Source organism: Equus caballus, chromosome 25 (genome assembly GCF_041296265.1).
Source record: "Equus caballus isolate H_3958 breed thoroughbred chromosome 25, TB-T2T, whole genome shotgun sequence".
NCBI classification, from domain to species: domain Eukaryota; kingdom Metazoa; phylum Chordata; class Mammalia; order Perissodactyla; family Equidae; genus Equus; species Equus caballus.
The window spans coordinates 41897713-41914012 of record NC_091708.1 but is presented as its reverse complement, the minus strand read 5'-3'; positions in this window follow the sequence as shown (position 1 = coordinate 41914012).

Genomic DNA, 16300 nt, shown 5'->3' with positions numbered 1-16300 from the left:
CCAGGCCGACCTGGCGCTGCGGCCGCTGCTGCCCAGCATCACGAGGGGGTCGGACCGCATCGCACGGCCGGGGACAAGCTCCGTTCAGAATTCCAAGTGCGGTTTCTACTTATGCATGTGACTTTTGCACCATCGTACAGTCGGAAAATCTTAAGTCAAACCATCGTAAGTCAGGGCCCATCTGTGTTCTTATTATCCCCATAGTGCAGACAGGGAAACTGAGGCTCAGCCAGAGGCAGCTGTTTGCCCAAGACCATCCTGCCAGGCAGCAACAGAGCCTGGACTCAAACCCCAGGTGCCTGGGCCTGCCCTGAGCTGGGCACTGGGGTTGCCGTGATGCGGCCAGGAGGTAGTCCATGACCTCATGGGACTCTCAGAGAATTAGGGAGACAGACAGTGACCCGGGAAACAAAGTGATGAATTAGGCACTTAATTCATGTGGCAGATCACGGTAAGAGCCAAAGAGGAAGAAGACAAGGGGTCAGGATGAACTCTGTGAGGGGGCAAGTTTAGTTTGAGCAATCAGGGGAGGCTTCTTGGAGGAGGCGACAGCTCAGCGGAGCCCTGCAAGATGAGATGCAAGGCAGGGTGGAGAGGGAGGGCTCACGCTGATGGGAGCTGACAGAGGGCCCCTCAGCTGTCACCCACAGAGTATCTTCTCCCCAGAATTAACAAGTTCAGACAGGCCGAGGGACACGGCTGGCCTCGGGGCATGCCGCCACTCAGTCCAACAACTGTCCCAACCCCCCTGCTGTGGCGCCTGAGCTGGGCCTGGGTCAGGGATGAGTCAGCCCTGGGGAGCCCTTCAAATCGAGGGGGGCCTGATGGATAACGAACGCCCCCCTTCTGGGTGGTGCAGGGGCTGTCCCCTCATCATGCATTCATTCACCGGACAGACATTTACTGAGTCCCCGTGCCGGGTCTCGGGCTGGGCACAGGGCACAGAGGGATGAATGTTGGTGACATTGTCCCTTCACCCGGGGGGCCCAGAAAACAACCTGCTGATTATAATGCAGGTGATCCGAGTAAGGACCGGAACAGTGAGAATAAAGAGGAGGTGCCTACCCCAGTCTGGAGAGGCCCCAGAAGGCTTCCTGGAGGAGGTGGGGTCTCAGCTGAGAACTAGAGAGGAGGCGGAGAGAGCCAGGAAAAGGGGATGGGGATGAGCATTCCAGGAGAAGGAACAGCACATGAAAAGCTCAGAGGCAAAACTGTGAAGAACTGGAGGAGACCAGTGTGGCTGGAGAGGGGAGTTTGAGAAGAGGCGGCCGGGGGCGGCAGAGGGGAGGCTGGCACTGGGTGAGGGCCGACCGACAAAGGTCCCGCACGGCCTGCTGAAGGGCCCGGGCTCCCCGGGGGCAGCCGGGGGCTGCAGGAAGGGTCTCAGGTGAGGGCAGACCTGCGCAGCTTCGCTTTCGGAAAGCCCTCCCTGGCTGCTGCAGGGAGAAGGGGCTGCGGGGGCGGGGTGGAGACAGATGGTCTGGAAGCTTCCGCAAGAGCCTGGGAGACAGCGTGGTGGCCCCGGGCAGGGGTAGGGGGTGGGCCAGCTCTGGCTGTGCTGAGGAGGGAAACCGCCAGTGGGGCTGGAGTTGGGGGAAGAGATGGGGTGGGGTCCAGGTCTCTGGCCGGGCCACCTGCATGGGGGGTTGGGGGGCACAGGTCTGGGAGCAGGCTGAGAGGGTCAATTTTTTTTTTTTATTGAGTTATTGATAGGTTACAATCTTGTGAAATTTCAATTGTACATTAATGTTTGTCAGTCATGTTGTAGGTGCACCACTTCACCCTTTGTGCCCACCCCCCACCCCACCTTTCCCCTGGTATCCACTAAACTGTTCTTGGTCCATAGTTTTAAATTCCTCATATGAGTGGAGTCATACACAGATTATCTTTCTCTTGCTGGCTTATTTCACTTAACATAATTCTGACAGGGTCAATTTTAATGCTGGAAGTGTGCACCCCAGAGGTCACCCGGGAGACCAGACTCTTCTCCTGGCTTGACTTCTCCCTCGCTGTGTGTCCTTAGGCAAGTCCCTTCCCGTCTCTGGGCCTCAGAACTCCCATCCATATGAGATAGGATGCTCTGAGGCCTGTCTAGAGCAGCTTCCCTTCTCCAGCCTCTCCCAGAGGTCCAGGCCGCCCCCTCCCCGGTGAGAGACTCTGGCCCTGGACCCAGCCTCTGGCCCCTGCTGGTTCCGGCTCCCGCTTCCTCTGGGCACCCAGGGTCTAGGGCAGCAATCTTGGGGCCTGGCATTCCCCGAGGAGATGCCATGGCCAGGTCCGCAGAGACAGGGCCCTGCCGTGCCCAGACGCTGCCCACACACAGCCGAAGTGCCCCACACGCCGCCCACAGAGGGGCCCGGCCAGGGGTCCCAGGGCCAGGGGCCCGCCCTGTGCATAGATTAAACTTCCCAGCTGCCCCGCAGTGGGTTTTCTGGTTTGTCTGCCCCCCCAGACTAGGGACCCCTTTAGGGTAGGCGGGGAGGGGTCTGACTCATGCCCTCGCAGGCAGCATCGCTCACAAAATGCCTAGTAAATGAATGAAGGATGATGAATGGATGGCAAATGAATGAATAATAAATGAAGAATGAGTGAATTGGAATGAATGGTGAATGGATGAATGACAGTGTGAATGAATGAATGATGCATGAAGAAGTGAAAGCATGAATGAATGATGATGAATGAATGCATGCCAGCCTGAAGGGTCTCCTCCCACAGCCTCTGCCCCCGCTCTGGGCCCTGGCTCTCCCAGAGGGGAGCACCACCCATCGCCCCCTCCCCATTTCTCCAACCGCACCTGCCACCCTCTCCCCTTGGCCACCCGGCTCCAGCCACACAGGCCTCCTTCCCAGACACAACAAGCGGATTCCCACCCCAGGGCTTTTGCACGTGCTGTTCCCGCAGATTCCTGCTTCCCTCCCTGCCCCTGTCCCCATGTGGAGAGGCCATCCCAGACCCTCCTCCTGACCCCCTCCTGTGCCTCCTCCCCTGCACCCCCGGGCTGGGCATATTTGTCCTTCTTGTTTGTCTGTGGTCTGTCTGCCCCATCAGACTGTAGGCCCCTGAGCGTAGGGCTGGGTTGGTATAAGTGCCAAGCAGGGACACTCGTGGGACGAAGACATGGAGACACAGCCTCCATGGGGCACAAAGCGGCAGAGCAGAGCACAGAGTCCCCCGCAGAGTGAGCAGCTCCACGCAGACCCTGTCCTCCCCGGGACTTCCTCTCTGAGCTCCTTCTGCTGAGGACGAGCAAACAGCAATTATAAGGCAGCAGCGGAACCCAGCAAGGAAGGGGAGGCACAGAGAAGTGACCGTCTGTCCCTAGGGCCTAGCACGGCCCTGCAGGGGCTCCCAGTGCCCTCAGGTCAAGGCCGCAACTCCTACGACTCAGAACTCCAGCCTCATCCGCCAGCCTCTTCCAGACCCTCAGACATGCCAGGCCCCTCCTGCCCCAGGACCTTTGCACCTGCCAGTCCCTCTGCCTGAAATTCTCTTCTGCCTCCTCTCACCAGGCTGACTCCTGCTCCTCCTCTAGGCCTCAGGATAATGTCACTTCCTCAGGAAGCCCTCCCTGATGCCCTGCCTCCTGACTTCACAGCCCTTCTAACACTTGCTATTAGTTCCATGCCCCTTTTTCCCACTAGACTGCGGTCCCAGAGGACAGGAATCCTGTAGCTTCTTGCTCTGTCCCTGACACACCCCAGGCAGGTGGTCTGGAAATAGCATGGAGTGAATGAACAAGTGAACGAGTGTCAGAAAGTGGGTGGGAGGGAGGGAGAGATATCTGGCAGGAGGCCAGGCTCCGGTTGGGCTCCTTTCCCGGGGGGTCCTGGCCCCTTAACAGGGTGAAGGCCAAGGGCAGGCAGGAGCTGGCAAGCCCCGACGGACCGATCCACGAGTGATCTACGCGCTCCTCACCCTTCACCGGCTTTCTTTCGAAAACGTGAACTTTACAAATGTCAGGGAGAGGCGGCTTCTCGGCTGGGACCCTGCGGAGCCATCAGCCTCCCGGTGCTGCGCTAATGGGGATGTGCGGGGGGCTGCGGGAATCTACGCCCCCCGCCTGCGGCCGACTCTGTGCCTCCCCCACCCGCCCCAGGGCGTGGGGCTGCCCAGGCTGAGGACCCCCACACAGCGGGCGGCAGCAAGGGGGGAGGGGGACAGCCAGAGCTGCAGTGGGGGCGGGTGGGGTGAGAGGACCCCCACTTTGCTGCGCCCTTGGAGGGACGCCCCCCCATCCTTCCCGCATTGGGCCGGGTCCTGTCGGCACCGCTTCCCTCCGGTTGGTTCCCCGAGCGGCCCCCTTCCCCTGCCCTCCCCCCGTTCCCCGGTTTCCAGGAGAAACTGCACTTAGGAGGGTCCCAGCATCCGGCCCCGGGGCAGTCCCTGCAAGAGCATTTGGGGAGCTGCACGGCCACCACGGGGCATTTACACACACACACACACACACACACACACACACACACACGCTGTTCCCTCCGCTGGACCGCCCTTCCGGCCCCCCCGCCCTTGCTTCCCCTTCTGGACTTGGCTGAGGTCGCAGTTCATTGTCCATCCCCCCAGCAGGGACATTTGTCTCCACAGTGGAATGCTCTGCAAGTCACTCCACACACCGCGGGGTCGCAGGGATGTGCTGGGGCTGCCAGGCTCCCATTTGGATGTGTGTGTGTGTATGTGGGGGGGGGTGTCTGTGGTATGTGTATGTGCACATGTGTGGTGGTGCTACATGTGCATGTGTGTGGTGCGTGCATGTGTGGCAGAATCTGGGCTGGTCGTGGGCACAGACCCCACCAAAGGCTGTGGAGGTTGAGAGATGTAGGATGTAGAGCGCGGGCCTGGCACCAGGCAGCCGTGATGTGAGCTGGAGGAGGCTGGTGACTGATCTGACGGGGGAGGGAGGCCCAGGGGTCCCTGGAGCCCCAAGGGGCCTGGCCCTCTGGGGACATGCAGGGCTCAGAGCCCACCCTACCATGGGGAGACACAGAGGGGGGAGCCCCTGGGGATGGGGGCTTGGGGCAGAGGCTGGCCTATGGGGGACAGTCCCTGAGGGGCATGGTGGGGGGCCTGCAGGCCACTCGAATCTTGGGCTCCACATGAGACAGGGCCACAGAGTGGCTTGGGGGGCAGCCTGGAGCCAGCGGCTCTGCAGCTATGTCCTCCCATGGCCAGGGCCCTGTCCCTCAGCAGCAGGCAGGGGCTGGGTCATGGGGACCAGTGACAACCCCAGGCCCCAGCCACTGAGCCGTTTCGTCACCCCCAGAAGGGGACCCGTGAGGGCAGGGGTGCGGTCTGCCGTACCGCGGCCTCTCAGTAGGGCTGGTCAAGCTTGTGCGTGCGGAGTGGGCGCCCTGCCCTGGGCCCAAGCTGCTGCAGGGCTCCCCATCTTCCAAGCAACTCCAGGACAAAGGCTGCTACCCCGTTCTCAGGTGAGGAGGCGAAGCTGGGGGACGGGTCACTTACCCAGGCTCCTGGGCTCCGAGGGGCCGGCGCTTGGTTTTGAAGACGTAGTTTGACTCCAGAGCCGGAACCCAGCTCGGCCGCTTGGCACGGGGTTTCCGTGGGAGAGCCGGGCAGGGGGCACGTCCTGAGTCTGTGGGGTTTTCCACGTGCAGAGGAGCTGGGACACTGGGCCTCTGGGGGCCCCGCCAGCGAGTGGCCACGCAGGGCAAGCTCGGGTCCTGAGCAGGGACACCACGGCCCAGCGGCGGGCAGAGGGCAGGCAGGGCAGCCTGCCAGCAGAGGCTCCTAAATAACGAGGAGTGACCGGCACGTCTGCTGCCTGTCCCAGCCAGGGGACAGGCTCCGGCTTCATAACGGGTGATCGATGGGCCTAATACAGGACTGGAGACGGCAGGCTGGCAGCCCCGGCCCGGGCTGCAGGCTGCCATTTGCCCATATATTTATTTATTTATGCATTCTCCTCCATGGCGAGAGCCCAAAGACAATAAAAGAAATTGAATTGCATATCAGATGGGACATCAGAGGGAGATACGGCCGTAAATCGCGTCGTATTTATTCCATAAATATCAGCGCCTCCCGAGTAGCCGGTGCCCGTTATGAAGTTATAATCAGGAATCTGGTCCTGTGATGCTCACCGCCGGCCCCTCCCCCATCTGACAAACAGGCTGGGTCCCCCAAATAAATAGCCGCTTCCTCAGGCCACCTGCCCCCATGGAGGCATGCACCTGCTCACCCGGGCTGCCTCTACCAGAAGTAAGGGGCAGGGACCCCGGGAAAGGGTGGGACGTGGCTGGCATTACAGGGTGCCCAGGCCAGGAGACAGCAAGCCCAGGGAGGGAAGTCGGTTTCTCCAGGCCCTCCGCCCACCACCTGCCCACTGACCACACCAACGGTGGCTGGGACCACCGTTCTTTCTCCCTCTATGCCAGTTTTTTTTTTTTCCCAAGGTATAGTTTACATTCAGTAAAATGCACAAATAAGGCTATAGCTTGATGAATTTTTACACGCATTTTCACGTGTGAAAACACCACCAGGATAAAGGCAAAGAAATTTGTCACCCCAGAAAGTTCCCTTTTGCTCCCTCCTGTCATTACCACTTCTTCAAAGGAAGTTGTGCTTCTCTCAGCATAGATCGTTGTGCAGCTTCTAGAACTTCAGAAAAATGCAGTCATATAACGTGTGCTCTTTTGTGTGTGTTTTCTTGTTTGACATAACGTGTATGAGATCCATCCACATCATTGTGTGTTTCAGTGCCTCCTCCTTTTTCATGGCCATGTAGTATTCCATTGTGTGGCTATACCACAATTGGTTCATCCATTCACCTGTGGATGGACGTGGGGCTGTTTCTACTTTGGGGCTGTTGTGAATAAAGCTGCTATCAATGTTCTTGTGCGTGTCTTTTTGTGAAGATGAGCACTCATTTCTCTCCAGTATGTGGCTGGGAGTGGAATTATTGGCTCCTAGGGTGGATGTACGTTTAACTTTACTAGACACTGCCAAGCATGTCTTCAAAGTGCCAATTCTTACACCCACAGCCTTGCATGAGAGTTCCAGTTGCTCCAGGTGCATGTCAACACCCAGCTTTGTCTGCCTTTAATTTTAGCCGTCCTGAGGACTGAGATCTCTTTGTGGTTTAATCTGCATTTCCACCCCCAACTGCATTGATGCACTGCGATGATGGCTGCACTGGCCACCCACTTGGGGTCCTTGGGCTGGCCCCTGCCCCGTGCCGTCCATCCTGCACCCAGCAGCCAGAGGGACCCTGTTGTCGGGCCAAGACCTTCCTCTGCTCAAAACCCCCTGAGAGCACGTGGCTCACTGAGAGCACAAGCTGAGGTCCTGCTGGGCCCCACCGTGCTTGGGCCTTCCCCCACCACTGTGCTTCTGGCTCCCTGCCCCCCACGCTCACCTCCTCCACACTCTCCTCCTCTTCCCTCCTCTGCACTGCCCAGGTGCTCTGCCCTCCTCCAGTCACTGCCCAGACGTCTCCTTCTCAGGGAGGCTGCCCCAGCCCCACTGCCTGGTTTCTCCGTGGCACCCTCACCACGTGGTCATCAGTCCATCCTGTCTGACATCCGCTCTCCGAGGGCAGGACCTGTGCTTTGTTCCCAGTTACGTCCCCGGGCAGGGATCAGTGTCTGGCACAGAGCAGAGGCTCAGTCAGTGCTGGTTGACCAACTGAAATGAGTCCGTGGTGGGGAGCGCGGCATTCAGACAGAGCCGCTGTTTGAAAGTGGAGGTGAAATTCACGTAACATAAAATTAACCGTTTTCAAGTGGATGCTTCGGGGGTATTTACTGCATTCATGTTCTGCGTCCACCGTCCCTGAATTGTTCCGAACGACAGTCGTTTTGACGTGGCCTCATCAACCTCTCACGTGACCTTAATAATCTTGCTCCTCATCTTTTTTTTTTTTAAACAACTAAATGTCCCTGAGTTTCTTTCTGCTCCCAACCCCGAGTCGCTGTGTCCTTGAGCTTCTCTCCTACAGTGTTTTACAGACGGACAGTCAGAATGTCCCACCTTGAAGGCTGGCTGATGCTGGGCTGCCGTCCCAGCTGAGTGCCCCAGAGCCCTCCCCATGAGGTCCTCCCAGGGGCCTGCTGGCGAGCCGGGGAGGAGGGCAGTGGTTGGTTGAGCTCCCCCCAACACCTCTGACCACTCCCCCCGGGCCCACGGGTCCCCTGGAGGTGGGACAGTCCTGGGCAAACCTCAGCGCTGTCATCCCACGCCCCTGCCTGTCTCGCCATGCCCCCCGGCCTCCATATTCAACCCGCTGGAATCTTCCCTTCCCTTTGGCTAATAACGGGGGGAGGGGAGGACGACCCAATTTATTTGGCAACAAATAAAGAGCTGCCGTGATTAAGGCGGGGGAGAAAGTTTAAAGGAGGAAAAATACCTTGGGTAATGCCGTCTCCTGCGTCTTTATATTCTGAAACGGATCGTTCTGGACGCGGGCAGAAGGCCTGATTTAATATCCTCATGGAAAATACTGCACCTGATCCAATTACCACGGGAATTTTGATACAGTCAGCAGTCAAGATGAAAGATTCAGAGGCGCTCACGGCGGGAGTAAGCACAGGGACCGAATTACCCGGACTCCTCGGGGGGGAGTTAAGCGGTTTGGGTCGCTGTGAGGGCACCTCGGGCCAGGCTGGGAGGCTGGACTGAGGCCAGTTTGCCTCAGTCGGCCCCTGTGGCCATGCTTCTCCGTCCCTTCGGCAGCCTGCACGCTGCACTCCAGGCCGGTGGAAGGGCCTTGGGGTGCAGCCCTGGTGTGGCAGGCCAGGGGCTCCCCGAGGAGAGGGGTCCACACACCGTGCCAGCGGCCCAGCCTCACCCCGGAGGTGCTCCTTGATGCCCATCGCTGCCCAGGCTGCCTCCTGAACTGCTCTCTTGGCTCCGTCTCCCGGTCACCAGGCTAGCCCAGGCTGCAGCCCCATCACCTGGACGCCCGCGGCTGCCCCCCTCTGGTCCCCCTGTCTCGTCTTGCTGCCCTCCCGTGATGGATGGCTTACAGACACAAGTCTGACCACGTCTCTTCCAGGCTCACAGCCCTTCAGTCACCTCCAGTTGTTCTCAGAGAAAGTCCCAAGTCAGGATACACCCCCAAGGTGCTGCCCATCCTGGTTCCTGCATCCTCTCCAGCCCGCCCCCTGTCTCCCTCCCCCTGTACCCACCGGGCCTTTCTTGTCCCCAGACCAGCTCAGGTCTCCCCTCTACGTGCACTCTGAGCCCCTGCCCTTTGCCTGCAGAACATTGGCCGTGGCTGTAATTACAAACTCTCCCAGTATTGTCTGTTGACAGTCCTCTCCCCTGCTGGATTTGAGCTGCACAAGTGTCAGAAAGGCCAGAAGCTGCCGCGTCTCTGTCCCTCTCTGTCCCCTGCCTCGAGAGAGGTTCTAGGCTCCCCGAGCCTCAGCTGACTGATCTGCACAATGAGACAGCAATGTCTGCTTCAGGGAGGTGGTGGGAGGATCCAGCGAGATGCTGAAGGAGGGGAGCAGGGTAAAGAGCGAAGGTTCCGCAGCCGGGGTCAGCGGGCCAGACCCAGCTCTGCCGCTCAGCAGCTCTGTGCCTCAGTTTCCTTGTCTGTGACATGGGCCATTATGGCGATTACACGAGTTAATATGTCCGTCCCTGGCGTATGTAACGGGCACCATAGCAGCGTGACCTTGTTGGGTATCTCAAACATTTCCTCGATATTGCTGGAGCTCAAAGAATCTTTGCCCCCTTGGATGGGAGGGTCAGCTAAAGGCCTCAGGGCAGACTTGTGGGCCAAGGCCAGGATCAAAAACCCAAGTGTTTCCCACCAAAGCCAGATATTAGCCCGTGAGCCACAAACCCGTGACTATGGGGAGTGCTCACCTTCAGAGCTGCCTGGGGAAGGGACGTGGCAGGCGGAGTACGCGGGAGGATAAGTTTGGAGGGGGACACCGACGTATTTTTGTGAGTGGATCGACGCTCCCTGGGGTGGCTTTTGTGCACAGAAAAGATTACCCAGACAATGACTTTGATTTTTAACATTAACATTTGATTCATGAATGTTACACAAAAATGCCGTTCCCTCTTAAGCTTTTCAGTTCACTTTCCGTCTCTTACTGTTCTATTTCTATTTACATATTTATAAATTTAGCACGTTTGAGCAATCTCTTTTCAGGGCGATTTGATTGCTGTTTCGTCCCATTGACAAAACTATTTAATGAAGCTCCTTTAAACATTTTAAACGGCGTACATAAATCGAATATATTCAGTTTTCTTTTTAAGTGCTTCAACGGTCTGACTGAGAAACCAACCTCCCTCCAGATCTAAGTACATCTTTTGTACATCTAACACTGAATCCATCAATGTGGGGAATTCCGGCACTGCTGACAAACTTCCTAAGAGTGCAACTTAAAATCCCAAATCTAACTCAAGTCTCAACCTTATATTTTAAATTCGAGTCACAAGGCTGGACCAGGACTTCAGTCAGCAAGATATTCCTCAAACTTACAAATGCCGGAACCACCCAACCTGCACGCACTGAAGACAAAGACATCGCGATTATTGCTCTGGCTCTCTTAAACGTGGCTGTTCTTAATTCTAAACCTTCTTGGGGCTGAAAGATGCTAACCTAGCATGGAAACGACTGGGCCACACCCAGAGGTTTGGGGGTTAACTTCTCAGCTGGCTGAAATGTCTCAAGGGCCAGCGTGGCCTGGCTGGGGCGCCTGCATTCCTACCCGCCACCTCATGGGGTGTGGATGCCCGTGGCATGGGGGCTCCCAGGGGACTCCTGGCTGGCCGGGACGCGTCCACAGCCCCTCATTCTCCTGTCTGTTCACGCCAGCCTGAAGCCCCCCAGCCCCCGCCCCCCATTGGATTGAGCTAATCGGTTTACTGATTCCTTCTCTCCTGAACTCCTTTCAGATTCCTCCTCTCAGTTAGGGCCACCACTATGGAGGACACCTAATGACAAGTGATTGGATTCTGTGTGTCTCCCAGGGCTTTTGTCACAATTCTGAGGTCACCACAAGGACAGGTGGTGGGGAGGGGGTGGCCTCAAGGATCACAGGCCTCTTTGAGGGCCGCAGAGCAACACGCATGCTCCAGTCTCCCCACTTTTGCCAGTTGCAGGCCCAGCCTCCGCTGCGGCCAGAAGCCATGCAGAGTTGGGGCAGCTGGGAGAAGGCAGGTGGGGAAGACGGAGTCACACCAGCCGAGAAGATGACCCCACCGCCTCCCCTCTGCTGAGCACTGGGGGCAGTTGCTGGCTCTCTGAGCCTCACCTGCGAACATGGTCCTAATGTTTCCTCCTGGGCATCGTGGCTGCGAGCACTGAGCAGGGCCTGGCACCCAGTGGGCTCTGCCTAAAAGTCAGTCCCCTTCCCTGGGGCAGCTCACACCTGAGCTCCACCCGCGGGAGGCTGGGACTGGGGCAGGAAGCAGACCAGCATCCATACCAGCACCTTTCATCTACTGAGCACGTCCTAGGTGCCAGGCTCACAGGAGGGGCTGTCCACAAGAGTGTTTGCACTCTCTTGTTTGATGGTCTCAACAACTCCGTGAAGGCAGGAACTGGTATCCGATCAGTCCTGGGGCTCAGAGACATTAAGGAACTTGCCCAAAGTCACACAGCTTAGAAACGGTGGAGCTAGGGTTTGAACTCAAGCCAGTCTGACCCCGTGGCCCCATCATTTTGGCCTCCGTGCTGTCCTTCCCCAGGGCCCTGAGCCCCCAGATTTGGGCATGGGAGGACGAGGCAGCAGGCAGCAGGAGGAAGCAGCCGTGACAGCTTTTTCCACGGTGGAGAGGATTCCGTTCCGTCTCCTTGTCACTCCCTCCTCAATTATCTCGCCACCAGGAACCTCGGAGAATCAAATCCGCTGCGAAGGCAGCATCTCTCAGATGAAAGCTGCAGCCTGCAACCCAGGCTGACAGCCCCGTGGCGGGGGCACCACCAGTCCCTCAGCTGCAGCCTGGCCTCTCTTGGCGGGACCCGCTGGCAGGTGGGGGCTGCTGGGAGGCCAGGAGTCAGTGGGGGTCTCCCCTCAGCCTCTCCTCCCCTCCCGCCAGGGGTGGGCAGGGAGCGTTGTCTTGGTAACTCGGGCTGAGCCTATGATTGTCATCTTACTGGGATTAGGGGCCGTGATGAAAGGTGCAGGGGGAGAGGAGGAGGGAGCAGGAGGAGAGGCGGGAGGAGCCCCAGGCCCTCCTTCCGTGGGGCTGCTGACTTGAGAAGCACCACAGGCAGCTCTGAGGATGCTTCTCTGCAGAAACCTCAACTGCAGGTTTGCGATGTGGCCGAGAAGCTGAGGAAGCCAGGCCTGGGTGGGGACAAGGGGCTCCTGACGACCGGACCCTGAGGGGAAAGTCCTCAGGTCCCAAACGTGGCCCTTCTCCCCCTCCCACCCCCCTGGGCCAGAGCAAAGACTTGGAAGGACCCAATGTGGGTCTGTGGCTCTGAGAGAGGAGACGCAGGGGTCCTAAGAGGCAGGCCCAGCGGCCCAGTGGTTAGCTCAGCCCCTGTCAGCCTGAGTCCCTTCTGCTCACAGGCTGGGTGGCCTTTTCCACATCAGTTCAGGGGAAGTAATAGCCGCTCCCTGGGGGCTTGAAAGAGCTGTTGGAGTAAAGCCCTTCGCTTTGGTGGATGGCCCCGTCCAAGTGGGCCGATGTCGCCCGTATCACGCATGCAGTGGGGTGGCCTCACCCCGGCCTAACCACTGTCCACCCAAAGACCCACGGGGGGCCAGAGGCAGACCAGCTTCCTTCTCTCTCTCTCTTTTTATCCAGCTTGCAGAATTGAAAAATCCCCTCCCTTGGACTAGGTAGGAGCTACCAGAAAGAGCCTGCTGGGCCCTGCTCTCAGGCAAGAGCACGTGCCTGCCTCGATCACTGTCCATTCAAGTCATCCCTCGTCTGCAGAGCCAGCCAGGTCTTCTCTGGCAGAGGTGGGCGGCCCGGGTCGGGGTGAGGGTCCAGGTTGCCCCCACCTATGGCTCTTTCCTCTGACGGTTCATTGGCTCTGCTTTCCGTGTGGAAAGAGGACTCAGGGGACCTCACTGGGGCACCACAGTCCCCACCACACTTGCTCTAAGTCACACACCTGGCGAGTGGCAGAGCCAGGATTCAAACCCAGCCCTGCCGGACCCCAGGCCCTGCGTTCCTAACCACTGCCCCACACTGCTTTCTGGAGCTGGGGCTCCGTCTTCACTCCGAGGCTGGTACCCCATGTTTCTCGCTCTCTGCTAGGAAGCCAAGAGGCCTATTCTAGGCGCGGGGTGACACGAGCATACATCGCGTGCTTTTATTACACCATGCATTGTACCAGGCTCTAGAACGCCGTCTCTCCACAGAAAATATAGCCCTGTGGCTCATGTATTTTTGATGCAGCTCTTGGTGGGGGTGAGCGGGGGCAGCCTTGGATATATGCACGCGTGGCTCGGCATGCTTGGAGAATTCCCCGTGCGCATGGGGACCATTCGACTCTCCTGAATTAGGGCCCCGCTCCTTGAATGGTGAAACGAATAAAGAAAGTGGCTCTGTAAAGGATGTGACAGTTGGGCCATGGATAAGGAGAGATGGCTGACGTTTGGGAATCGCTGACCCAGCTTAAGCTCCCCATCAGAGGCCTGAGGGAACAGGAGCAGCGAGGAGAGGTGGCCGGCAAGGCGGCTCCTGTGACAGTCATTCCTGCCCGGAACTGCACATGGAGTTGAGCTGGGCCTCAGCCCCATGGAAGGCCCTGCACCTCCAGCAGCCTCACAGCGCCCAAGGAGCGAGATTCTGCAAACCCCCTACGGGGGCTCTCACTGCCTGGCCCTCTGGAGTTGGGACGTGGGACCTGCTCTGGCTGATGGCACAGGGCGGGGAGGGGTGTGGACCGCTTCTGGCCAGAGCATGTCGGTGTGGGTGTGGGCGTCCACCTGGTGGAGCTTCTTTTAGCCCGGGTCCCGGGACTGACGCAGGATGGACTTGTGGTTTGAGCGGGGAACCCAACCTTTGCGCCTGTGAAGACGCCGTGATTCTGGGTGTTTTACAGGCAGGCAAACAGGCTCAGAGATACGGGGTGACTTGCCCAAGGTCACACCGCCTGGAAGTGGGGCAGCCGGGACTCAGATCCAGTCCCTTCACCCCCGCCCCACACTGGCTCCCTACTATCCCTGGGGACAACGGATATTTTCAAAAGACCAATCTGTCGGCAGATGCTCTGGAGCCACATCCTGGGTCTCTCTCAGACCTCTCCTCTCACCTCCGTTCGCTCAGCCTCGACCTCTGGGCCTTGGAGCGGCTCCCTCGTCTCCCCCAGGGCTCCTCCTCCCTCTCCTGCTCCTTGCAAATCCATTCTCCACTCAGGAACCAGGTCACCTTTCCGAACATGAGACTCCCCCCGCCCCACACCATTCAAAGCCGGTCGCTGGCTCCCCAGTGTCCTGAGGACAGAGCCTCCATGTGCACTGGCCCCTGCTGGCCTCTCTGCCTCATTGCAACACTCTCCATTTGGGGCCAGATGCTCCAGCCACACGGGTTTCTTTCTGTCCCTCAAAACACCACATTCCTGTTGCAACTCTTTGCACAGGCTGTTCCCACTGCCTGGAACACTTGTCCCTGCAATCTTAGCCCGGCTCACTCCCACACCTCCTTCAGGCCTTGTCGCAGATATCTAGAGGCCTCTGCAGTGCTAAGCAGTAAACATGAGGGAGGAGGGTGCCCGGGAGATCCTGGGCCCAGAGTTGGGGCCCAGGAACAGAGTGTGTGCACATGTGTGCATACATATGTGCACGTGTGTGCGTGTGTGCATCACACATGTGCATGAGCTCCACCCGCCCTCACACCCCCGCCCAGGCTCTAGTCTCTGGCCAGGCCCTCTCCCTCCCTGCTGCATCAAGCCATGCTGTATTTGCTCCTTCATGGTCCGCCTTCCCCACTGCAGCACAAGCTCCATGCAGGGGGGCGCTTTGCCTTGTCCCTGTGTGTCCTCGGAGTCTAGCCCGGTGCCTGGCACAAAGGAAACAGTCACTGAAGGAAGGAAGGAAGGAAGGAATGCTTTGCGTTGGTTGACACCGTGAGTGGCCACGAGTCACTGAAGATATATTTGAATCTCTCCGTCTGTCCCAGGCGGGACACAGACCCAGCTGCCCCGCTCCCGGGTCCACACCCAGGCAAAGATCTCCCGCGGACAGGCCACTGCCCTTCCTAGGGCAACACCGCTGTGAACTCACTGTCCTTCGGGCCCCCTGGCCCGGCTGCCCCTGGCGTCCCTGTGCTCAGGCTCCGGGCTCTCTGAGGTTCGTGCACAGAATCCCTCGTTCCCTTGCAGGAGTCGGGCCCACAGCCTCAAGCAGGTGCCGCACACCGTGGGTGGTAAAGATCTTGGGTTTTGGAGCCAAGAGACCTCCCCTTCCGTCCCTCTCGCTAGTTGTGTGGCCTTGGACACGTCACTGGACCACTTTCTGGAAACCTCAGTCTTCCCCTCTGGAAAATGGACCTGAAAGAGTGGCCTCTCCAAGGGCTGTCCTGAGGATGTGGGGACCCACGTCCAGAGCCTGCAGTTGTTACTGTAATGACCTCAGCCACCCAGCCCTGCCCTCTGCACCTGCACCCCCGCCTGGGGCTGCTGACTACGAGACTCACAGGGTGTTAAAGATGGGTTAGCCCTCAGCAGAGACTTTCTCCCCCGCAGAGTCCGTCAGAAGAACTGGGGGAACCTTGATAACAGAGTTGCACGTCTGGAAGAAACCACTCACCTGTGTGCGTTCTTGAGGAGGATGGACCTGTCAAAGGTGTGACACCAACATCACCTGAGGATGCTCCCGCCCCGAGAGCCTGGGTGGCCTCGTTGGGAGAAGTGACCGGTGTCCCACCAGACCAGCAGCTGTGTGGAGCTGCGCTGTGCGGTGCCAACAATGGGGTTTGGGGTGACAGCCTGAGGGACCATTGGGTGAACGGCCTCTCTTCTCCCTGAGCTCCAGCGGGGTTTCTGGACCCGCACTGCCACCTTTCGTATTAAAGTCCTTGCCACATTTCCAAACCTTTGTCCTCCGGCCATCCTCAACTATGGATGAGCAGACGACCCTGGAGATTGGGCAGGAGCGAGTGTGATGGGGGCACGGAGGTGGGGGCAGCCGGAATCACCAGGGTCCGTGGCCTGGGTGGATGTCCAGTTGTTCTTGCTCTCGCCACCCCATAGAAGCTCCTCTTGGGCCTCCCGCCTGGCTGGGACCGAGCCAGTGGGAGTCACGGCCTCCCCTCTGCACCTCCGGCTCCCTGCCTCCTCCCCAGGGCAGAGCCGGGCAGGGAGGGGCCGCCGCTCACAGAAGACACGCCTCCCAGCTGAAGCCCCAGAGCCCTGAGAGGCCGGTCC